The sequence below is a fragment of the Lathamus discolor genome, chromosome 3 (genome assembly GCF_037157495.1).
Source record: "Lathamus discolor isolate bLatDis1 chromosome 3, bLatDis1.hap1, whole genome shotgun sequence".
NCBI lineage: Eukaryota > Metazoa > Chordata > Aves > Psittaciformes > Psittacidae > Lathamus > Lathamus discolor.
The window spans coordinates 33,689,793-33,714,816 of NC_088886.1; the positions used below are offsets into that span (position 1 = coordinate 33,689,793).

The following is a 25,024-nucleotide window of genomic DNA, read 5'->3' on the forward strand; positions in this document are numbered from 1 at the left end:
AGGGTAAAGACTACATTGGTGTAACACACCAACTGTAAACATGGTCAGATAAATCCTTCAGATGCATCACAGAATTTCCCATCTCTTCATTCACATTTCAAGTTAGCATTCCCAAGTTAGCAAAGGGAAGCACTGTGTCAAACACAGCATATTTTTTCCCTATGTAGTAGTAAAGACTTTTAAACAGTATTTCCAAAAATACTTGGTGAAGGGAAGGGATTTACATATACTTAGTTCAAAAAAAAAATTCACTACATACATTAAAAAAATTACAGGTGTATGAAATTATAATAGAGGAGACTGCAGTCCTGAATACATACACCTAAGAAGGGTATGGCTCTGTGGGGGGTTGGTTAGCTCCCACATGCCAGCACCTCCTCCACCTGAAAGCAACTACAGGTCTGGAAGTTTCAGAAAGCAGCTTGAAAACAAATCCAACCCTATAGAGATGCACAACATTTGCTGAGATCGCCAACAAAGGTGTGAATATGGCATTATTCTGATGGGTCACAATCCCACCCCACACTGGTGTAAGATTACAAGTGTTAAGCTACACAGGGCTGCACAACCCAGTGGATAAGGATTTCCAGGTGCTATAAACTGTATAGATGAATCACTCTGAGATCGGAGAGACTGATTCCTCAGTACCATTCTTTCACCTCAACTGAATAGGATGTTTTGTACATAAAACCTTACAAGCAAATTAGTAAAAATATTTACTACAGTATTCAACACAGTGTAGCACACATTAGTGAGAAGTTGAATTAAACTAAGTAGATGTTGTAAGACTCATTTAAAATGTCATTCACTGTATTTTTGTTCTTCCCCATTAGTGGAAATATTCACTAATGCTAACTCATTATTAATTAGTATTTTCATGATCAAAAGATCCTTTTAAATAATTTCTGCAACTTAGTCTGCCAAAATAGAAAGACTTCTGATCATAATTTTCTATTAAGCTTTATTTTTAAATAGACAAACCTATGAGAAGAGGGTCACTTAAGTCTCATTATTTTCCATTTACGCACATCAATAAATCATTTTCTTAAAATAATTCTATTTCTTAGCTGAAGTAATTGTTTATATTACCAGAAGTTGGCTGCAATTTTTTAATGTGGACTATAGCTGTCTGACATTTTGCACAGCAAGTAGGTAACGAAATGGTGATTTTACCCATAACAGAAAGAATGGGTAACTCTGTCACTTATGTGTAAAGTTTTAGACAGCTAAGTAATACAGATTTAAATTAAAAATGACAGATGCACTGACTTGGAATATAATGGGCACTGAAGTGAACCTTTATTCCTTTTAGCAGCTTACAGTTAACTCTTAAACGGACCACGCATTATACTCGCTTTTGAGTCCTCTTAACTATTCAGCTAAATGATCAAATGGCTATTCTGTTGATGGCAGTAGTGTGCTTGAGGACATGAAGATTTTTTGACCTACTATAGAAATTCAACTGAACTCACGTTAATCAGAGGTCATACCAGATGAAAAAATATCCCAGATGTTTCTCATCTGAGATCTTCAGTATAGAAATCTGTGTGCTGTATATCATAAAGCCAAGTGGATTTAACTTGCTTTGGTTAACACTTTGTGAACCATGCTTCTCATCTGATCACTCTAAAAGAGTGTACTAGAACCTACCCTAGAGGCCCCTAAAATGAAGTGGTTTTTTTATTGTGTCTTGCAGATGAAAAATTAAGCTACAGAATTAGTAATAAAGTTTATTACCTGATACATTTGTGGCTGACCCTTGGTTCACTGGGGTTAAGCACATGAGAAAAGTAAACTGGATTTTGTTTGCTACCTTTAATACAATTATAATATCAACAATAATACTATCTGTAGTGCTAGTTCACCTCCTAAGGCAAGCTTTCATATCAGATTCATACGAAAGATACTTTTTTATTTTTCTATTTTTGTGGCATTTAAGATAAAAAAATTGGAAGATTAAAAAAGCTAAAAGACAGTTATTACAATTCCTTGAGAGAGAACTCTTGAAAGCTAAGATATTTGAATGAACTCAGATTTGTCTATGTATCATTTTTCTATCTGAATACCATAGAATAACAGTTCCAAAGAATACAAAATCCTTGTTGTAGAGTTAGATCAATAACTAGCTCTTCAATAAGATGAATTAAAAAAACAAACAAAACAAAACAACCTGCTCAACAAACTTCCTTGTGGCACAAAAAAGAGCAAATGCTTTACTTGAAAAGATTCTGGTCTCAATTCCAGCCTAATTGAGATCAAATTCCAACTCATCATAAAATCCACAGAGGTATAAATATAATCCGTTAATCACAAACCCAAATCTCTAACTCAGCTTCAGAAGTGCTCTTCAGTAGTGTTACCATGCTTTCCAGAATTGTAGAGTGCATACTACATTTCAAGCACAGTATTGGCATTATAGGGACCTATCAACTTGAGAGTCCCCCTTCCTGTGATGTAGTATTCTGTGTATCTGTGACTTTACTTGCATTTGTTCCAAAATGAATTTCATGCTTAACTTGTTTTTCTTAATTAAACTTCCTTTAGCAGTTTCCAATATGTGCATTATTAAAAGTCATTAGTCCCATTCATGCCTGCCTGTCATTTTTGGCTTCATATTCATGTATCGAAAAGCTCTGTTGCTTTATATAAGAAGCAAATTAAATAATAAATATGAGAACTTGAACATTTTCTGAGTGTCAGTATGAGAAAGTGGCTGCAAGGTCCATAAGGTTTCACACCAAAAAAAAGCATTACAGCTAAAGCTAACATGCTGACACATCTCTGATCTATAAAGTCTGCAGTAATGGTAGCAGTAAACTGTTGTGCCATAGACGCGGAATTTTTCTCTCACATGAAATAGAAATAGGATATAGCACAGACTATATTTACTGTTGTAAAAAAATTTCAAATAAAATTTCCCGAAAGCTTAGAATATAACACCATTAAATGTCTACAAAGATTTACTCTTTCCATCTGACTTCATGCGTAGCTCCTGTTATTCAGCTCCTTGTCCTGTTTTCATTTTCTACCACTATCTGTGAGTAAGACACTCATTTAAGCTACAGCAACTAGTCTCAGATCTCCCTGTGGTCATGTCCTGGTCATGCTGACCATGCCTTCAGCGAGAAAAATGTGTCCTAACCAGCAGCAGGGTCTCATGGTGACTCTTTCAGGGCACAAGCCTCCACAGAAATAAGACATCTTTGTGAAACCAGTTGAAGAAACAAAAGCTCCATCCCACAATGCCTATATTACACAGGCTTAAGGATGTCAAAATATTCAGTATCTCTACGTAGTAAGGTTTCTCCTAAATAATCTGTCATTTTCTCCTCACGAGTATTTCTAACTCTATGTGCCTACATAACACTTTACTGCTTTCAAGTACTTTTTTTGGAAACTGGGGGATGGGGTTTGGAAGGCAGAAGTTGAAGAATAATTTTAAATTCAGGCATTGAACTTAAAAGCTTCAGACAAGATAGAATTAAATAAAAACAAAAAGTACAACATAAATGTACTCCCTTCCTTAAATTCCCAGAAACGGTTCAACGAGTGGGCTAATGGCATCTCTATGCAGGATTTGATTGAGGAGATTCAGAAAACTTACTTTTAAATTGCCATTTAAGTTCTCTGCTTGGTTAAAGGAATACAATTCACTTGGAACACAGTATTTGTAAAGCACCCTTGATCAATTTTATGATTTTACAGCCACGTTGCTAATTTCCTAGCACTACATTCCCCCTTAATACAGCACAAAAGACCTAGCCAAGCATCAGTGGAAAGTAACAGACTACCCAAAGGCAGCACTACAACTACAACTGATTATGCAGAAAATATGAGGACAAAACAGAAAAATTCAGGAAATGGGGAAAAGGGAACTCCAACTGCTGTTCTTTTAATGGCCTCATCTTTGATTTGCCCACAGCAGTGGAAAATCATTTTATCCTGAAGTATGCAGCCCAGACCTTTATATGGCTTGATTACCACCATAAGGATATCTACAGTAGACACTGTGGCCCATGGATTCAGGCAGATGGTGGCCCTTTTTAGTGAAAAGTGGCATGGTAGAGTGGGTGCACATAAAAACTTGAACATAGTACTAAGTATCCAACTAGTCACTTTTTATCCCTGGATAATACACAGCATATTATTAATGAGCAATTAAGAGGTATGAAAACAAAGTCTGCTGGAAAACATGTAGGGTCGTCAGAGGCAGATGGAAACGTGAAGCTGAGTCCCCAGGAAGTCAACATGATTTCCCCTTGTAATTGTTATCATTCAGTAGTGATTCTGGGGAATTTAATGTCATCATTTATCATTAAAACTACAGGAAGTGCTTTCAACATGTGATACGTGATGAAGTTTCCCATCAGCTTCTTCTTTTTTTTTTTGTATCCTCTAAGTTCCTCCCTCCCTCCCACACAAACTCTTCTGCAACGCCCAGGTAGCAGGCAGGCATCCCCTTCTGAATACACACATTCCCTCATAATGCAGAGCTCAGAAGCAGGGCTACAGTAATGCAAATATGCTTTTTTAACAGCCTTTATTCATTGCTCAGGATCTATTTATCATTAGTTGTTACACTTAACCATACACAGATACCTAGGACTAATTAGAAATTATATTGTTTAGTGGATCAGACTGACCACTGCTCATCCTTTATTAAAAGAAACCCACAAGGGCTTCTACTGATTCTGTGGGAAAATGTTGCCTTTTCATTATTTGCTTTCAAAGATTGTCTGTCTCTTTTTGCCCTTCTTTTTCACTATTTAATTTTTAACTACTTTTCATGTGATTAAAAAAACATAATAAATATGACATCAAACAAATAATTCAAAGCTAGCCAAGGATCTGTAATACAGCTTCACATCTCTATTAGAAAGAAATGTATATTTGCTTTTAATAAAGAAAGGCAAGCCAATCCATTATGAACTGAGACCCTATTTAAGCCTCTGCTTTCTTCTCTTTTCCCCAGACACCATTTGAACAATTAGAGTGGTTTATGCTTCTGTGTATGCCAGTGGATATTAAATATGCAAACTGATAAAAAATAAAACCACCACCATTACCATGTTCAAATCCTCCATTCACTTGCAAATCAATTTATCTGCCTACAGCTCTGTCCCAGTCTTTAAATAACCCTCCGCAGCAGACTGCTCCACCTCCAGCCAAATAATGCAGAGCAAACCCACTTTGTTAAGGATGTTTAAGTATCAACAGCTATGGTGCTATCTTCTTATCCTGCCATAGAAAAGGGGTAAGATAACCAAAGCGGTACCAGGACGACAGCTCTTCTCCTTGCTTCTACACAACTTACTGCTTTAAGCAGCCTGAACACTCTCTGATGGCTTTCATTAATCACAAAACAGAGGTGTGCAGCCAAATCCTGCTTCCCAGCACACTCAGTATGATTATCCTCAGCCTCATTTTTCTTCCTGTGGTCTGCGTATGATTCATATGAAATATGTAGAATAAACAGGGTCTCTTCATACGTATATAAGGACCCCCTAACCATTTACTGCAAAACTGCTTTTGCAACATTGCTGCAGTCTGTAGCTTTAGTCAAAGAAAACCAGTGTCATCTATCAAAAGTAACTAAAAAGCAGTTGTCTTTAACCCTGCATCCTGCACCAGAAATAAAATGGGGGGAAAAGAGAAAAAGATATAAAAACCTGCCCAACCAGTATTTCCAAACATGGCTACTTAGCTTTTGGCTCTGAATCTGCAAATCTAATTTCAAAGATGCGAAAGTGGGCTGCATGTTACAGCTGTTGAGCTCACACAAGTCTCAGTGCAGTCAATGGGAATCAGTATCTTTGAAAATCAGGGCGCTGAATAATGGGCTTTATTTTTAAATGTCCATTTGTATGCATGGGTCTTCCACTTGTCAGGTGCCTGTAATAAACTATACGCAATTTCCTAAGTACCCCTTGCTTCAATTAAGCCAGCCCAGTAAAAAAGTAGGAAAAAAGGTCCCAGAGCACAGTGTTGCTCTTTCACCAGTAACAGTAGCCTGTCGATGCATTAAAAATGCTGTTACTGTAAAAACCAAGCAACCTGAAAAAACAACCTAGGTCTTAAGGGAGCATGAGAAAGTTATTTTAAGCATCGTCACAAAAACATGGTTTCAGATACAAATTATCTCTGTGAATTTATCAGAATGGTCTGGTCCCACTAAGGCTCCAAATAAATGCGAATACTGCCACAGTGGATGACAGTACCAGAGAAAATATTTCCTAAAACAATTTCTTACACTTATGCTGGGGGAAAAAAAAAAAAAAAAAAAAGAAAAAAAAAAAAGAAAAATCTTCTTCATTTCAAATTCACAGAACATCCAAACACGCTAAAAACATTCACTCTGATATTTATAGCTTCTATGGGATATATTGCAATTTTATACTAGTGGATTTTTAATACCGTAGTTGTTAGAGCTAAAACAAACTGGCCTTCCAGAAAGCAAAACCAGTGTCAAACTAAAATGATATTCCTTTAAAAAGGTCAGCAAATTTACAGAAGAAAACAGCTCTTCCAGACTGTGTCACCTACAGCAGCCAGAACACCCCACTTTAATCAAGCTCTGTTTTGTTTTATTTAAACAATTATTTTAATGTAATTGCTCGGAAACCATACGCATCCTTAAAATGATTCGAGATGATATCCTTTCTCCTGATTCCAAGGTAACTTTCTGCCTTTAATTATAAGTCAATTAATATTAAGTAATTTGGCTGATTAATTTTAATTAAACCTGTTGAAAATTGATTTTCCTTCAGCAAGTAGAGCTGAGGCTGTAGTGCAATCGTCAGGAAGAGGAACGGGGAAGGGAAGGAAGCGGGGGGAGCAAGCCCGGTACTCAGCACCCAAGGAGAACATCTCTGAAGAAAAAAAATATATTAATAAATCAATCGACCCCCGCCAGGCCCGGCAGCCGGGGAGGGGACCGGCGCTGCGGGGGGGCTGGGAGCAGGACCCGGGCCGAGGCGACGCTTCCCGGGGCGGGGGGGCCCGCAGGAAAAGTTCGCTCTCCCGGGCGGGGGCAGGAGCCGGCGGGCGGGCCGCGCCTGCGGCAGGTGCGGGATGGACCGGTGCGGGCGGCGAGCGGGGTGCGGGGGGTGCGTGTGTGTAAATCTCCCTGCGAACACCCCCCCCGCCCCGGCTCCTGCCTCCGCGCAGCTCCCCCCGGGGCACCGCTCGCCACCGCAGCCGCGCAGCCCTGCACCCCAGCCCCGCTGCAGCAGCTAAATGCCATTTCCCTGCACACGCACACACGGTTCCTAAACCGGCAAAGCCCCCCCGGCTCGGCCCCGCAGCCACCCTGGCTGGGGCCGGGGGTGCAGAGCCCTGCGACGCCGCCCCTCCAGCCCAGCCCGACCCGGGCTCGCCCTGCACGCCGAGAGCATCAAAGTATTTACCAGTTCACGGCCGCTTTTCTGCAATCACAGCTGAAACCGTAATTCAGTGGATTCGCCTCCTCCGGCTCTCGCCCAGCTGCTGTGGGCTGGAGGTTTCTCAATCGTGCCTCGGACGCTTCCGAATTATATCGATTTTTAGGTAATTTTCTCCCCTTTCCTCGGATCGGGGAGAGGGGAGGGGTGGGCTGGAAATCCCCATCCGGAATTCAGCCTTATCCGTGCCGAGCCACCTCCATTTAAATCCGACCATCAGGCAAGCAATAGAAACGATCAAACGCTACTTCTCTCCGTCTGCAAGCAGATAATCCCACTAATCCAATAGATCTCCCCCGAGCCAAAATTGCCCTCCAGACGAATCCCTTTCGCTTGATGTCCGGCGGGTGATCGCGACGGTGCCCCGAGGGGTGCGTGTGTGTGTATGTACGGAGGGGGTGCGTGTGTGTGCGTGTCTGTGTTAATCTTTTTTGGCTCCTGGATGCGCGGCTCGCTAAAACCGCCGAGAACCCTGCTTTTTCCCCTATTACACGTTTCCACTCCAAATTGCTGCTGGATGAAAAATGGTACAAAGATACCCCCAGCGGCGGCGCGGCGAATGGCGCGGGTAGCCCCGGCCCCTCTCCGCACCGCCCCAGCCCGTCTCCCGGCCCCGCTCCGCACCGCCTCGGCGCTGCTCCCAGCCCCGCTCTCAGACCGCACTGCCCCTACCTCCGGGGGACCCTCGTGGAGCCATACATGGAGGCGCCACGGCAGGAAAGCGGGTTCGGGGGTGCCTCTCCTGTGGCTACATGCAGCCGCATGAAGAACATGCACCCTTGTGTAGATAGGGGGGATAAAGTGTTGCCAGCGTGGGATAAAAACCGCTGTGTACACCTGCCTGCGTGCAGGCTGTTGCTTCTTGCTAAATTATACCTGTGTGCAAGACTCAGATATTTCTCATGGGTATAATTCCGCAATAAACCATGATCTTAGTTACTTAGACCATCACTGTCTGCACATAAGATCTGTGTGACTTTTTTCCTCCGGCTGTTTCTTGAAATCTTTTCATTATTTTTCATTGCCTACTTTCTTTTGAGAAAAAAAAAAATTAAAATTCTCTGATCCAGGCCTTCATGCTTTCTAGGATCACAGTGGAGAATGAAAGCTGGCAACTCGGGGTATGTGGGGAGGAAGGAAGGCCAGATCAGAAGGGAAAGAAAAATAGTCCAAAATCTGAAAAGTCTCTTAATTTTTTAAAGAACAGCCACAAACACACACTAAAAGATTATAAGCATCCCACGTTAAGCTTCTTGTAGAGCGCTCATTAATATTTCCTGTTATTTTAGAGAGACTTCACATTGTGTTTAAAAAATAAACCTGTATTTTGTTGCATTAACATCCACCTCGTTTTAAAATATTGACACTAATCAAGCACAGCACACCCACTCATGTTTCCAAGCATACAGCCCCAGGCAAGGTCTGAAAGTGCTCAATAATTTGATAAGCTTTTACACCCCTCACCTGAGAGCACATCCCAGTGAAGCCAAGGCCAGCCCCAGCCTTGCTGGGATATTTCTGTCTCTACATCCCACTGAGGATCTATGTCTAAATGTCCATGGCAGGAATGACAGGACACAGTAGCAGTTTATCCTGTGACATTTCTGGAATAATTGTATCCTGGGCACATTTTTCATCTGGTAAGTATCAATAATTATTGTAGTCCATGATTAATTTCCAAAGGCCAGCATCCTTCAGTACTCTGAAATTTAACTCTTTCACTGTCACTGAAAGCATATGGTTCTCAGATGTGGGAGGAAAAGGCAGAACATACTCTTTGCTGACAGAGTAATCCTATGCATGTTGTTATATTACTCTCAAGAGAACACTATGGGGGAGAAAAAGGTTTCAAAACTAGAAAAAAAAAGTGCACATGAATATCAATCACTTGCCACCAGTCACATATCAACCAACAGCCTAAAAACTATCACCAAAGAGGGCGATACCAGATGAGCTATTCCACCATTCTTTATCCACATAAAACCTCGGAGTAATTTTATCTCTGGGTTGTTTTCTCACTGAAAAGAAAGAAATATTGGTGACATAAAGTAACTGCACCCTTACTGTCACTTGATGACACATTGGAATCGAGGTGTGGAAGTTTTGTTCTCACTCCAAGGAATTCCCCAAGCCATTAGGTGAACACCTCATGTATCATTTAAGCACGTATTTCACTAATTATGTGAAAAAATCTGCCCATTCATCTCTTTACCACATTTGGGGGGGGGGGGGGAGCGGAAGCTGATAATTTCCATCCAATTTGCTACAATCTCACCTTTGGCCATGAAGCTTCCACCTGGTTCTAACCCATCTTCAGTTGCATAGGAATGGCACATAGTTGTTAGAGCACATTGTTTTGCTTTAACGCCCTCTTTCAGCAGTGATACGTGGTAACAGGTCGTACCTAGCATCACACTTGCTGTGGCCTGCCCCCAGTGTTGGGATCCCTTTCCAGAACTTCCCCACTATCTTTCTTTCTACTCATCGCCTCCACGCTTCCACATTTCTCCTTCTTCCCTCCAGGGAGCTTGGTAGCACAACAGCTCTCCTCTCATCCAAAATATTGCTGGGGAAAGAGGAGTCCTGGCTTTTGGGGAACAAGATTTGTCTTCAGCTCCTGAAAGTTGTGGAGGTCTAGGAAGTGATATAGGTTTGGGAGAACAAAGTACAAGATTAGTCTCTCTATACTGGGAAGTGATAGTAAGATCTGTGCCTGAACATAAATTTGGTGATAACACCACCTCAGGCCTTATACTACTGTATTACTAGTGTAGTTTCTAATGATTCAGTCTACATCAAGTATGTCCCCGCTTTAAAGACTTAAGCGGCCTATACACGTATTTATGTATACGTACATATACGTCTAAAGAGTGTTTGGACTAATTTTGAAAGAAGGGGGAGAAGAGCTCATAGCTGATCAGGACTTTGCTAAATATGTTTCAATATGCTGCATGTCAAGAAATTACACCTTTATTAGAATCTAAGGAATGCAAAACTGGGTTAAAGGATGGCATTAGTTAATATTTCATTCAGCTGAGTCTTGACAGGGATGTCTTATCTGCATTTATTAAAATAATGGAAAGAAATAGAGATAAATTTCCATATACTGTAAATCCACAGAAATCTCAAAGTCCAGCATTCTGCAACATTATAAAATTTAACTCTACTCCATTTTCTCTGTTTTACGAACATGAAGCTCTTCAGACAACCCTCACCTAAGCACCTGACTTCTTTAAAGAGCAAAACATACAATCAAAAGCTAAAAGAAAGCTACCAACTAGCAATCAAGCTAAAATGCCTATCTGAGGTACCTAAAGTATGCACCTGAAACATTAACAGTAAGAAAGTTTTTTCATGTGACACAAGATTCATGAGTTATTGGAAGATATAACTTAGGATAGCAATATGCTTTACTTTCAAGTATAGATTTTATCAGACTGTAGTTCTCAAGAAAAAACATTAACCTTTCTAATAGGTAGAAAAGGTGGAATTGTTTACACATCGAAGATTCTAAATATCCATTAACTTGCTTGTCTCAAGATAGCTCATTAAATTGCTTCTTGCAAGTAACTTCATTAAATATTTTCTTTGATTTCATGAAACGTATTTAAGATTACTCACCTCTGTCCATTTATATTCTTTAGATTGGCCTGACTGCCAAAGCTTTAATGAAATTATAACGCCTGTCTGTAAGCTGCTTTAGTTAGCTGTAACTGCTGAGTTACTGCCATTCATTTGGTTTAACCTTGCCAAGAAAAGAGCCCCTTAAAGAGGCCATCCCTCTTCACAGTGTAGCCATTAAAGCTCTACACAAAGACACAGGGGCCTGACAGTCCCTCAGTCACTTAAAACACCCATCATTACTTGCTTATCACTTTCTTTCTTCAGTATTGTTCTTTTATAGTAACACAACCACATTTTTAAAAAATATGATATTTTGCTTGTCTGGCAAAACTCATCCAGGAATGGTCAGACTTTCCTATATCAAGAGTCAAGAAAATCAGTGCACACAGTCTAAAGGTTCCAACTTTAACTGTACACTCATCCACGGAAGTCCCCAAGCCTGTATCCACACCCCATGTGTCCCTACTGCCACCTGCTCTGCAACACCTGGCATCAGGGGACAGGACCAGTGCTTTTCTTCCTCCCGGCCTGTGATGAGAATCATACATTTTGTTGTATGATAGGATTTGTATTCTGACATCATACAGGTTGTCCCTCAGTGACATTCACTTTTTATCATTAGCACATTGTACTGGAATATTTAATTGGGTATGTTGCATCTCTGCACTGTAGATTTATTTTGCATTTTCATTTAATTAACAGCCATGACCAATGGTCTGATAGATGGCAAAGCATTCTGTGAAGTGGAATCCTACTGGATTAAAAGCTCTGCTGGAAGGCTTCAAACACCCATTCAACCTGAACTTCTCAAAGGTGTTTTCTTTGAACTACTGTGTTTCCAAACACAGCACTCAAGGAAATGGGAAGAAGCAGCAAACAGGATCCAAGGGTGACTCAACACCTGATCCTACAGACTAGCCCCTCTCTAAATGTTCCCCCATGTTTACTACATGTTCAAGTATGCACAGTCCACCCATGGTCACTGTGAGATTCAGAATTGCAGGTTCTTTTGGGTGCTGTTAAAGGATTGATATTGATAAAGCCATCGCTAGTGTTCTTAATGGAACTTAATCAGTAGATTACAAATCATTACAACACTGAGCTTGCCAGTGAACTCTGAATTAAAAATAATTAATAATAATAATAAAATCAATTTCTTTTTTTATGTGGCTGTGAGTACTTTTAGTTCAGAAAAGTTTTATAGCTTTGTTCATTCCCAAAATTTCAGTTATTCTTTGAAGTTACAGTCTACCAGTACCTCAGTTTGCAGTGACTAAATACAGGAAAGTATGGGGCTAGACTTTTATTTATTTATTTTAATTATGAAAAGCATTTCTGCAAAGAGTTTGCTGTTTACATTATGTGAAAACCAATCTATTTCAAGGTTTTTTAATTAAATTAGTTTAAACCTATAGTTGAAAAGAGTACATACTGTATGTTACTTCTGACTCACTAAATTTTAAAGCACACTGGAACATTCCCTGTGGAAGCTGGTGCTCTAGGGTAGTTTTACATGCAGTTTACATTCTTTTAGACCCAGTGAACAAATGACAGAGAACTATGGGCCAACTTTATCTCTGATGTAATAAAATGGAAGTTAGAGGAACCTCATTTGAGAATTATGTTTCCTAATACCTAACTTCATCAGAAAAACTAACATGTAGCCTGGATTATTAGCATTTGCAAATAAAAACAGTAAATTGTTTTCCACATGCATTTACTGAGGAATGTCTTTACTTTTTCACCAGTCAGTTTTCATAAGCAAGGAAAGTTTCAACTCCTGTGAATTAGGACTTGCTGAAACCTTGACACTCTTTTAATACTGATAAAGTCGTTTAGATACTTATTTGAATCAGGCAGTAATAAGATGACTGTGAAATCCATCATGATTTTACTACCAGCTCCTCTTGCCCTTTGTTTGCCTCCAGTTACAACTGCACTGATAACTTGATGACCAATATAATTAACCTGGCTGTTGTTATGGCCACTTTCCAAAAAAGCCAAAATTTTGTTGCTCAAAATTTCTTTCCAGGTACACCAAATAACATGATCTGTAAATTAAAATTAAAACTCATACAGTCCCATTTAATTCCTGACAATGGAAAAAGATGCAATTTGAAAACACTCTTAAAAAGCAGCAGATCACTTTCCAACCTGGATTTTGTGAGCTGCATTTGGAAGAGGTGTAGCCTTGGGTTTGGGTACTGAGCAGGGAGTCCAGGGCATATCCTGTTCTGGCTTTGCCAGTGACTGGGTGGTGTACTATTTCATCCTTCCTGGTCTTAACTCTATCTAATCCATTTTTATTTTTCTATCACAAGGGTAGAGACCATCTTCCCATACAAAGGAGAAGGATGAGGAAGGAGGTTAGGGATTCCCAAGCAGGGGAGGAGAGGACGGTCAAGAGGCAGTGCTGGATCAGCCAGCAGAGCAGGGCTTTGCAGAGCAGCCAGCTCTGGCACTGCCCAGGCACTGCCTTCTCTGCCAGCCCCAGCTGTTTGGCACCAGCAGGCACAGTTGTTTGCAGGTGCAGCTATGGGGCATTGATAAACCTCTGAAAGAGGAGAGAGTCATGTAGGACAAACTGCTTCTGTGGAGGAGTCAATACAATGTGTTTATGAAATTCAGCTATAATAAGCATTAGAAAATAATGAACCAACAGAAAAACACTTTATAAAAGAAATTACCCTGTATTTTGCAGGCATTAATCAGCCTAACAGCGATGGGAAATCCAGGAGATAGTATCAATATAAAAACACCATTGTACGAACAGTAATATATTCACCTGCTTATCTTAGGAAGGTTTAAAGCTTGTGATGTCTGCTAATCTGATTCACTGCACAATGACAAATGACACAGAACTGACATGTACAGGCAAGAACATACAGGCAAAGCAGAGAGTACAGAGATGGCCAAGAATTTCCAAAGCACAAGACATGTAAAGAGGTCCTAAACTGAGGGAACCTGAGGCAACTGGGGGAGGAGGAGCGACATTAATCCTTTCAAAAATACAGTAACTTTTATAAAGTAAACTGAAGGCAGATCACTTGTGATTTCTGAAAATCTCACTGTAGCATAACTAAGCCATTATTTATAGCCCATTAATATTATTCCTGTAAACTCCTATTCTAGTCATTTAATAGCAGAGTAGTAACAGCTAAATTTTTCATTCTCACTGTGCAATGGGTGCATGTTAGATTACGTGCCTTTGTGTCTCTGCTTGCACATAGACACACGATAGTACCAGACCTGAAGTAGCTAGCTGTCAAGTCCCGTTGGAAAAGTGGAGACACAAACAGCACCTCTCTTTTATGCAAAATATTTGCTGATATGTCCGTCTGCTATGATAGGAAAAATACAACATAAGAAAGCCTTAGCTGACACCCTTGTAGGCAGACAAGGGAGAAAAAGAACAAAAATGAAAGTTAATTTCTTTCTGGCAATAAACTGCAGCATTCTCAAAGCCCATTATTTAATTGATGTTGTAACCCAGGAGAATATATTATCCTCTATAAACTATGGTCATGTTACAGCACACACTCTACATGGACTTTGCAATCTCAGTTGCTCTTTATACAAGATCTGCTAGAACCATCTGAAAGCTAAATCTATACAAATACTTTGTAATACCTATCTGGGGCTAAACTGAATCCCACACCCAGAAAGACATGACCATGAATTTTAATTTTCACATTTCTAGAAGGTCTTGGTTGCAGAATACTATTTTTTTCCACACGTGGCATTTGCAGAACTTAACGAACAATCTCTCTAGCATTCAGAATAAGCACAATGCAGCTTAATCTCTTTCTGTGTGGCAAACTTTTTCATTCCCTTGCCACAAAAAGTGAGCACAGTGGTTCTCGACAAATCATTTCTGTAGCAAGACAAAAGAATTCATTGTTTTCTATTTCTCAGACCTTTCACTTTCTTTCATATTCCAGACAAATAGGACACCCAAATTTCCTATTACTTTTAATAATGATGCTATAAAATGTTTGCTGGCAAATATTATTATTCCAGGCTGAGAATATTATTCTTACAGCTCAGAAAAAAACCAAACCCATCTGTGGTCTGTCCATCAGCCAGTAGAGGGTGCAGACAGTGTGGCTGCATTTTCCACACGCCTGAGCTGCCAGCCGCTGCTTCTCTAGCCTCTTTCCAGGATGGGCAAATATAATAAGGCATCTAATATGATGTTATGACTGTGGTTCAATACTAAACTGTACTAACTGCATGGCATCTGTTTTTCTCTGCTTCTCGTTTTATTTATTTACAACTGGTTTTAGTGGTTTTAGTGATGCACGGCTTGTGTTGCACACATGCAATTCAGAGACTGCAAGAAAGGCTTGCAAGCTCACGTATCTTATAATTGCAAACAAAACAGACATGTCTGTAACAGTTTTTCATAATCACCGTGTTTAAAAAGGTACATTTCCTCAGAAAACTTTATTTCTATTATATTTTCAGGCCTTTATTCAGGGTTCAGGCCTTTATTCAGGCTTCAGTCAAACAAACTTCCACTGAAATAAACCACAAATATTACCCTAATGCTGGAAATATTAGCTTTTCAAGATGACGTATATTAGAGAGGAGTTAAGAGGCATTTGCTTGCAAAGGGGATGTTGCAGTGGCCCCTGTTATATTATCACAATGTGGTATTTGCCTTCTTCCACAACCACCTGTGGGTTAAACAGTCCTGGATGACAGGCACTGCTGCTGAGCAGTCAGCTCTACAGCACTTAACAGCCTTTTGTTTTGTAAATATTTTGCAGTGAGGCTGGCACAGATGTGAATAAGGCTATATCTGCAGAAGCATATAAATACATCTGCGACTGTCCAATATTTCACATCTGTAATTCTACTTGCAGCACCTGGTCTATGCAACTGCCTTAGGGTCTCTCAAGGCCAAAATGAAACACTGGGCTATAAATGGGATTTAGGCTCTGTGAACCTAAGCCCAGTGTTTCTATCAACCTAAGGCTCTGTTAGACTGAGTTCAGCACTTACAGAATAAATGAAAACACAAAGTTGTGCTTGACAACCCTGAATTGTAGGGGTAAGCAATTATCAAAGAATGAGCACAATGTAATAATTACAAGATACACAGCATGAAAGGTTTTGTGATGGGTACAAATGAACATGTTTACAAAAGATGGAGCTAAAATTTGAATCTAAAATGAAGGATATACTTTTCTTTTTGAGGAAGTATTTATTGCTCTAAAGACCAAAATAATAGTGCTTGTCTCATCAGCACATGCTAAATAAATGACAGCCTCTTTCAGCATTATCTTTGGTTTGGTTGTAGGTTTCAAAGACCAGACAAGATAAAGCACCTGGCATTAGCAAACCTATCTGACAAGATGACATCTCAGAGTGGTTTGGTAAAATATGATGGTAAATCTTACAGGTCGATAATCTCTGCCTAGTATGAGTAAAATCAGTGTAGCCCACTCCTTTCCTACAGAACTATCTGCAATGGAAACAACTAGCAACAACTCAAATGAAATGTCTCAAATCTCAGTACAGTCCCTGCAGCCACCTAGTTCATCAAAGTATGAAACAAGCTGAGGAGAGCTCATGTTCAATGATGCTCTGAGGGAAAATGACTGTCTGGCATCAGCACTGGAAGTAGGATGTGTCTGACTGATGATTTAGGATTGGTTTTTGAAAATAGTGGGTAAATTGTATAATTTGAACCAATCATGGAATATAACGTGCAACACAACATTCTTCTACCCTGCAGTCACCCTTCTGGGAAATCTGGAGTGTTGGTGAGTACATTTATCAAAAACATAATGACCCCAAACAGACTCCTTGAAGCCTAAGGTGTTTTTTTAATAAGAGGACTCTCGGGAACTAATTAGGAGGAAATAGCTCCTCAATGTCCTGAATGAACTCCCACTGAGAAAATAAACAATTTAATGACTCATGCAACTACAGGCATCCAAAGATAGTCATCTTTATGACATGAGTTTTTGCAAATATGGAACACTGAACGGCATGAAAAGGCAACATTTGATAACAAAAAAAAAAAAAAAAGGCTTTCAATTCAATTGCAGTTTCAAGGATCCACACTTGTTGTGATTGATTATTCCAATTTTTATCTTTGAATGAGAAAAACTAATTAAGATATACCAAAAAGGTTTACAGTACTGTATATTATTCAAAAGTAAGGTAAAAAGATGAAGTTACTGTCTACCTATTTTCACAGCCTTTAACCAGTTTCCTTGTTATGTTATGTTTCATTCATTCTTTGTAGAACAGGAGGTACAGTAGTTTTGGGTGTGGACATTTGCTGGCTTTAAGACAACCAGTGTCCAAGAACCAGCTTTGAAAATACTCCATTTTGAAAATGTTGAATCTTTTGGATCTTCTCCGCAGAACTGAAGGCCAAATATTTTGATCAACAAAGGAATAAAGTCCTGACAACAGAAAATACAGACAGCGCAAGTATTCAAAAGGTACAGACACTCAGGAGTAACACAGAGTATCAGAGGGAGGTACGACAAGTAAGGGCAGCATGTTAATATTTAGACTGAGTATTGGCAGAAATGCCCTGTCAATGAGATACGTGGAATTATCCTAAGGGAAGTAACTAAAGGTTGTTGCTGACAACCATCACTTTTCAACATTTCAAGTTGGCAGCTCCATATCTATACCAGACATTCTCATCAGCCCTTCTATTTAATGATAAACACAAGAAAAAAAGTATATCATCGATAGCAATTATAGACCTATATGAAATAGCTCTGTGATGTGAGAAGCTGAAATGCTTGATCAGGATGGAAGAAGTGTGCAGGATTCAAGCCCCCTAGAAACATCCTGATTATGTATTTATGACTCATCCTAAGGCCTTATATAAACAGCTCAGAAACACCCTGAATTATTTGCAACGAGCCTTAAGAAAGTACTGTTGTAGAAAACTTAGCTACTGTGGCAGGATGCAAAGCTTAATCACTTATTGATTTCATTGTTGAATATCTACAGTTAGAGTCACATTTTCTTAGGATTCTGAGGATATTTCTTATGGCCCATGGACAGGGAAAAAAAGAAAAGTTTTGAGATAGTAATAAAGACAGAACATGGTGGTGCTATATTAAGGAATATGTACATTAACTCATGTACAGTATACTTTCTTAATGGTTCAGTTCCTTCATGCTTTTAACGTGATCTCTTTAAAAAGGCTAGCCAGGACAAACTGTCTTCCAAGTAAAAAAGGCAATTCCTTAACATAATTTGATAATCACCATTTCCTAGAGAAATATATTAAATTCCAGCTGCTCAATTCCTCTCCATTCCATCCACATAGTCCTCTTTTTTCCTACTGCTGATGTCCCAACACATCCTCTTTATGTCTAAACTAGTTAGTCTGCCAGAAGTTGTAGGCAGGACCTATTCCATAGTTTGCATTTTACACTTTCTGTAGCTTGTAAAAGAAGCATCCAAAGAGCTTCATACTGGACATCTCTATCCCTGACACTTTATCAATTGCTCTTCTCACTTTTATATAACTATGGTTAAAATGTGACATGAACATCATCTTCATGGAATCTTCTCAGAGCCCCATGGTCTACACAGTTATGACTCACAATTTAAAGCCCATATTATTACTTCTGCATCTGGTACTTCATGCCTTTATTCTGAAACACACCGTGTAACTCAAATGCACACAAATATGGATTTGCTCATTAGTAATACTCCTTCTGTAACTACTGTTAGAGCACCTTAGGGAATGAAATACTAAATTCTAAGCATTTGGGAGGGACACATTCTTAGTTGTGTTGTCTGAATTTTCTGAAAACAAAACAGTTGATACATGGTGGCCAACCCGCTAAATAAATATTGTAAATGCAAGAAGAAAAGCTGATGCTCAGAAATCCTTAAACTGCCAGTGGACTCCCTGACTGAGGTTTTACCCTCCCTCTTTTTCCTCAGAATTTACTATGAAGCTGCAACTATGACATGCAAAGCAAAAAGTGGTGGTTACTTCTGTCTTACACAAGCTGGAAAATAAGACAGCTTGTGATAATTAGTGGTTAAACACAATTGTGGGTAAAAGTTATCACATTTGTTAGTATACTATCAATAGGTTTAAAAAAAAATAAAATCCGTAAGACTTTAATGCATTAAAGGAACAAACTTACTACGTAGAACACTGGACACAGAAAATGGCAAAAATCTTATATTCTAGGTTATATTATTTAACAGATGATGTCATGATTTGGAAAGGATTTTATCTGGTAGGGTCTGCACAAGTTATTGCTGCAATTAAACTAACTTGGGCACAGTGTTCAGTGTACAATACCTTGGTAGATTAAGATAGTGATGTGAAATAGGGAAAACAATACTAAGATTATTTGTCTCCATATCCTGTGTGTTTGCAGTGTCTAAAAAATTGTGGGTGAAAACTATTTAAGAAGAGATTTACAAAATGTTGTTCATCACATCAACGCCGGCATAAAATGTCTCTGATTTATAAAAGAAACTTGCTAGAAAGACTATGTAGAGAGTTCATTCTGACTAGGTATCATCCGAAAGAAGATTAATACGTTATAAGGTTTAGATCATTGTACATTGGTGAAACGTGATTGCATACAATTTCCAATTTCATCCCCTTTTTCGGGCAGTTCTCAGAAAATGGCATCTAAAATAGCCATCATTTATCTTTGATTTAAGCACAATTTGATGCCTACTTAATATACATGCACAATAATTCAAGGCAGCACAAAATGCGCATTTGACAGGTTTCCAAAAGACACCAGTGCATATTAATATATTTGCATTTACAGGCATAAATTCACGCCTGTCTCTTGTGTTAGATTACTTGAAAAAGTTTTTGCAATAATATCTTCTATAAAGAGTATTCATTTATTCAGTATTTTGGTTGCATATTCTTCATGTGTTATTTCCTGCAATGCTTTTGGATCATGTTATTCAGAGATTCTGTTACTATTTACCCATACAACACCACTGCTACTTGAAATACCAAGAAAATGGTGATTTGCAGTGGTTTTGCACAGAACAGATTGTAATGATTATAACAGTCTACAGAAACGCTCTATAAAATATGACTGACATAATTATGCGCTAGAGAGCAATGGTTAAATAATAATATACTTACATAATGTCATTATTATATTGATTTATACAGATGTGATATTACCCAGACTATATGTGAAAGAAAAAAATGACAGCCATTAATAAGAGGAAAACCTAGGTATGTAACTTATGCAATTAAGAAAAAAAATTAAACCAATGTTAAACAACATGTGTACATTATTCTCAGTCTCACATGCGTTCTGAAACATCCCCAAAGCAAGCATTTTTAAAATAAAAGAGCAAAATACTTCCTACATCAAACCTTTTGCTTATTCACAGCAGGTTTGATTTGACTTGGCCAGAAAGAAAGATTTCTCTAAACAAAGCCTCCTGAATACATCTTTTCCCCCAAACCCACCAGCTCATTATTAGTTCTTTAGGAAATTGTGGACCATTAGCAGTGAATGGTAGGTTGGAGATATTCATGAACTTCAGTTACTCAAGTTACTGACTCAAACTTACCAGCCTACACTGGAAATTTTTGAGGCCACTTAGCTTAAGCAGCTGCAAAACAGGCAGCAGCACACTCCTATACTATCAGTTGTTATACACAGACACTATATTTGTAATAAAATTCTTTAGGACATAAAACCCCACATGACAATCAGCTTAAAGATATTCTGACCAGTCATTACTGTAATCAACATGTTTCTCCAACTGTTTTTTTACTTAAATAAAACTGAGGCCAGAGGACAGCTGGAGGCTTATTGTTCCTACTGAAAGAAACACATCTACTGAGACAAGCTCAACATTTGTGTGTAAATATATATATATATTTAGAGATTATATTTCCATTGATTCATAGGCCACACTTCTCTCTCTCAACTCTGTAGGGATAGAATAGCTAAACATATGCCCTAATGTCTTTACTGATTCCTTAACCTATCTACAACACAGCTCTTTAAAAATGATACTTTGCTGAAAAGGACAGAAAGCAAAAATGTTAACAGAGCTATAATGGAAGATATAAATCCTTACCCTCATTAAGATTTAATATTTGATTGTTCTAATGATATGATTGTTCAAGGCATGCAAAATGGGATGAAGACAGAGGGTGGTAAACTCAGAGGAAGTTAAAGCAGGATTTTTCTGCACTCCTTATTTTGTGGAAAATGTAAATAATTTAGAACTTGTGTACCAAATTTGCACATCATTTCCTACTGTATATTATTATGTGCACAAGATACAGTTTTATACGCTCTATCAATTTCTTAAATAGACTAAATCCCTCAGATTATGCAACATACCAAAAATAAGACACAAGCTTCATCTGATTTCATAAAAGCCTGTGGCCTTAAAAATAGTAAAATCTAATACAGGTTGAAACAGGCAGATGAAGTGAAACTTATCAGCTAAACAATACATTCAAATGTACCAAAAGCAGCAAAGCATTTACAATCTTCGGACACTATATGTTAATACATAGGTATTTGGGATATCCAAAATATTGAATGAATATGGTAGCCCACCAGAAAACAGACAAATCCAAGTCAGTGAGAAGGGCAATGCATGCCTGCCAGCATGATGCTAGGAGTGATCTAAGCTAACTGCTAAAACACAGAATGAATCAAGAAGGGGAAAACTTCTGATGTGAACAGGAAGACAAACACAAAATGACTGTTATACCTTGTGACAGGAATCAGAAAAATACTGCAAAGTACCTGAATTTCATACTGACTTCAGAAGTTGAGCTTAGTTACCCTTTGTGTAGTATTTCCCAAGGACTGAGGTCACATGCATTTGACAAGTGAAGATGCCCCACTGAGTGCAACAAGTGTGTTGGTTGGGCAAAGTCCACCTCTCCATGACAGACTAGGAAGTCAAATCAAGATAGAATAAATGTCCCCTTTATTCTACTCCTAAGTCCACCTAAGAAAGCAGCATGGATGACAATACAGCCATGAAATGGCACATAAATGCTTCCACTCAGCATCCACAGGACTTTATTTTAATAGTTAAACAAGTGCGAAAACCAACTGATACTTTCCTTTGAAAGCTGTGATGTGCCATTGACAGCTGAGATGATTTACAGGAGCCATCAGAAACTTCAGCCTGTGCTGCTTAATGGTTCATTTTTGTTCAAGAAAACAAAGTAAAATGGGTCGCACATTAGGCAATCCTCCTGTCTTAAATCGTCTTATGCTTCTCTAAATATCTCAGAACTATTCTTCTAAGATATACCAAAACAAACCAATATATGTTCCCAACTAAAAAGTGCCCAATATCAGTAACAAGCTTTCCTTTCCACTAACAGCCAAAACATTACCACTCCCAGTCTGATAATGTCTGCAAATTAAAACATCCAGCAACACTTAAGGACTGTATATCAAGTGGAAACTTGACAGGGATTCCCATCAAGTCCTATTTGCTGGGTAAAGAGAAGACCTTCAGAAGAAATTTGATTGGTGATATATTTCTCAGGTCGAGAGGGGCTTCATAGTGTGCCCTAATGTATTACTTCAGTACATCATTTATATGCTGCTCCTATAGCATCAGTCATCACTAATGGCCTAAGACCTCTCCCATCTTCCACACAGCATTCATCAGAACTGGCTCCTCTCAAAATTTTTGTTCATTTTTGACCAAGGTACCAATTGCCATCTAAATTCATTATCATCAAAATATGACAGCTACTGAGCTGGCTGTTGAAAAGTAAGATTAGATTTCTGAAAGCAGAATTCTGTTCCTCAACTTCAGTTTCAGTGGGGAGCTGTGCAATGGTGCTTTCAGATTGCAGAGGTTCCCACCTGCTCAGTCTGTGTTTCTGCTGTAGCAAGCAGCTGCTCTGAAACTCTACCAGTATAAATGACATGCAGCAACCTTTGCTTTCCAATCCACGATACAAGAAACCTTCTTTTTAATGCACTCCACATGCAAACCCACAATTGCTTTACTCCAGAGAAGTATACATGACTGCACTGCTAATAGCAGAGGTCTTTTCAGGAGAAGGAGAGGGGCTTACATAGGTCTCCACTTCTTCCTTCCAGAGCATGAGGACCAACAGAGTATGCCTTTCCAGGACTGCTTTTGGACCTTCCATGGAATATCTCCCTAAAAGTTGCCACAATAATTTCCCTTCCACCTCTTCTAAAACTTTCCCTTGCATAGGCTGCAGTTTTATCACAAGAAGTCTGAAAGGAGAACTTCCACAGTTCTCACTTCAGCCTTGCTGATACTTCCCAAAGGAGGACATAGCTATTCTTCAGCAATATTAGCCAAGCAAAATGTACTTTGTATTGCCAGTATCTGTCCTATGCTTCAATCCAAAGAGTAATGCCACCATTCTGGTATAATTGACATAATACGGAATAGCTGGTTGTTATAAATCACAATGTCCTAATGAAGGAAAAAAAGAAAAGGAACATTTACGTGGCACACATAATTCACAGCACATTTATATCGGCATTTTTCAAGAGCTGAAAAGGTATATGGAGGGTGAGAAAGAAGAAGTGAAATAAAGAACTGTGTGACTTACTCACTGTTCTGAGTGCAGACAAATTTCTGAAAACTTTTTAAAGGTCATAGTTACTCCACACTGAAAACTTCAGGCTTTTTCCCTCTTGCTGATCTTAATGTGTCCTTCTCCTTCGTGATTTCATGTCACGTGTAAGCTAGTTACTTTCTTATTACTATTCAAGAATTCTGTATACTTATGATGCAATATATTATTGTAGTAATTAATAATTATTTATTTCAGGTTTTCAATTGCTCGGACTGCTGACATTAAATACGCTGCAGAATATAGGAAAATAATAATACTAATAATAGAAATAATAACAAGAGATGTAACCATCCATGCAGTTCAAGGAAACTGCATCTATTTTAGGAGAACTTGCTGGGGTTTAGAGGGATTTAATCAGCGTGATAGTAAACCTCCTACCAGCATGTGAACTTTGATGTCTGAAGAACTTTATTTCCATGTAATTGTTTTATTTCCTTTCCCTTGGGCCATTTTAAAGGCTTTGTCACTAGTATTCCAGATCAAATTCAATAGTTGAGATCCTAATGTGAAACACCTGAAAGGCCATTTAACTCATCAGTCTTGCCATGATTTTTCTAGGAGTCCCATGGAAGGGAGACAGGTAACTGACAATCTGGGTGTGAGCATTAAATAATGTAGGAAAATAAACACAGTTGTGCTTCCCAGAAAAGGAACAGTATCACTGAGCCCTTGCAACATATTATGCTTCTCCAAAATCTGCACCATGCTATCTCTCATTTGAAGGAAATTTAGCAGCAAGCATGGTGACCTTGCTGTTAAGCCACCCATAGCAGTCTCAGACAGGTTTCCACTTCTTTGGGAAAGATACAGAATCATAGAATCATAGAATAGTTAGGGTTAGAAAGGACCTCAAGATCATCTAGTTCCAACCCCCCTGCCATGGGCAGGGACATGAATTAGACACATAACACACAAACTCTTACATGCAATGAATCTAGCTGCTTTGTGTTGGAGCTAGATGATCTTTAAAGTCCCTTCCAGCCCAAACCATTCTATGATTCTGTGCTTTCAAAAGATAAGGAACCTCCATATTGGTAATGACCACTACAGAAAAATGTCATACAGCAGCTAATGTTCTTTTCTAGGCTTCAAACATTTTTGGGTTTTTTTGGGGGGTTTGTTTGGGGTTTTTTTTTTTGTCTGCCAGGATAACAGGACTGCTTATATTTACTGCTGGTGAGAGATGAGCAGGTTAATGACAAGACTGTAAATAAAACTCCACTTAAAGTCAGAGTAACTATAACAGCAAGTATTGGTATCTTCTGAAAACCTAAATGAGTCTGCCAAAACGGTTACGTATGTAGCAACAGCTGAAAGTAAATCCAAGTCTATGGTCCTAAAGAGTAAGGGTAATCACTAT

At 38.9% G+C, this 25,024-nt stretch overlaps 1 protein-coding gene across 5 annotated transcripts in view; it reads right to left on the bottom strand.

Annotated features, from left to right (window-relative positions):
- NLGN1 (neuroligin 1) overlaps positions 1-25,024 on the bottom strand; it is a 482,423-nt gene that overhangs the window by 340,589 nt on the left and 116,810 nt on the right. For 2 of the 5 annotated variants that reach the window (XM_065674565.1, XM_065674561.1), the window contains exon 1: positions 7,407-7,444. The exons of the other annotated variants lie outside the window; for them this stretch is intronic. The gene's annotated coding sequence lies outside the window, so the exon portion shown is untranslated. Of the gene's footprint in view, positions 1-7,406; positions 7,445-25,024 lie in introns of those variants that run through there. 5 annotated transcript variants of the gene reach the window in all.